We start from the raw sequence: 1,207 nt of genomic DNA on the forward strand, positions 1-1,207 counted from the left end.
CACATATATAATAGATGAAAAAGCTTGACTTGCTCATTGAGACATCTCAGGAGTACTAATGATGATCTGAAAGCATGATGGCATTCAGGTGGTTTCATTTTTACAATTTCTGACCTGATAATTGTAGAGTTTGGACTCTTCAGCATTTTCACTCCTGAATCATTGAGGTTGTTGTTACTCAGGTCCAGCTCTATCAGACTACAGAACTGAGAGCTGAGAACTGAGGACACATCTTCACAGCTTCTTTCTGAGAGTTTACAGCCACTTAGTCTGGAAAATTATAAAACCCATTGTGAAATTATAAAATAACATTGGTAGAAAAGTGCTTTCATGATGCAGTGAGGAGCTACAAGTGAGGAGTTAATAGATTTGGCAATATGTATTTTTCTGAATTCAATTCTCATCTGATTATTTAACATAAGTGAAAACAAAAATTTGCAGTCAAGTCAGAAAATTAGAAATATACACTAATACACAAAACATTAAACAACACACATCTAATGCTCAAATTCACCTGAGAGTTTCTAGTTTACAGTGTGGACTCTTGACCCCAACAGACAGAATCTTCACTCCTGAATCTTGTAAGTTGTTGTTACTCAGGTCCAGCTCTTTCAGACTAGATGACTGGGAGGTGAGAACTGAGGACAGAGACTCACAGCTTCTCTCTGAGAGGTTACAGACATTAAGTCTGAAAAACCACAGAGACAAACAACGCTGCTGTTAAAGTGTCTTCATGGTATATAAAGGAGTTACTAGATTTGGTAACAGGAATTGTTTTCTGACTTCACTTCTCACTTGATTATTTAATATAATGATAACAGCCAAGTTCGAAACAAAAAATAAAACAACACATAAAGGTGAAACTCAATAAATTTGAATATCATGCAAAAGTTTATCTATTTCAGTAATTCAACTTAAAAGGTGAAACTAATAGAGGATATACACTCATCAAAGCCAAACCGAAATATTTAAAGATTTTGTTACTTAGAATTTTTCTAATTATGGCTTATAGCTTGTGAAAACCCCAAATGTAAAATCTTGGAAAATTTGCATATTACACGAGTCTATAATTTACATTTGTTTCACGTTTTAAGCTTAATTGCTGAAATAAATGAACTTTTGCACGATATTTAATTTTTTGAGTTTCACCTGTATATGAAGCTCAATTTCATAGTGATTCTTTTTAATTAACAGAAAAAGCAATTCC

This window comes from Pundamilia nyererei, unplaced genomic scaffold (assembly GCF_000239375.1).
Source record: "Pundamilia nyererei isolate P.nyererei 1_Seehausen unplaced genomic scaffold, PunNye1.0 scaffold00557, whole genome shotgun sequence".
Lineage (NCBI taxonomy): Eukaryota > Metazoa > Chordata > Actinopteri > Cichliformes > Cichlidae > Pundamilia > Pundamilia nyererei.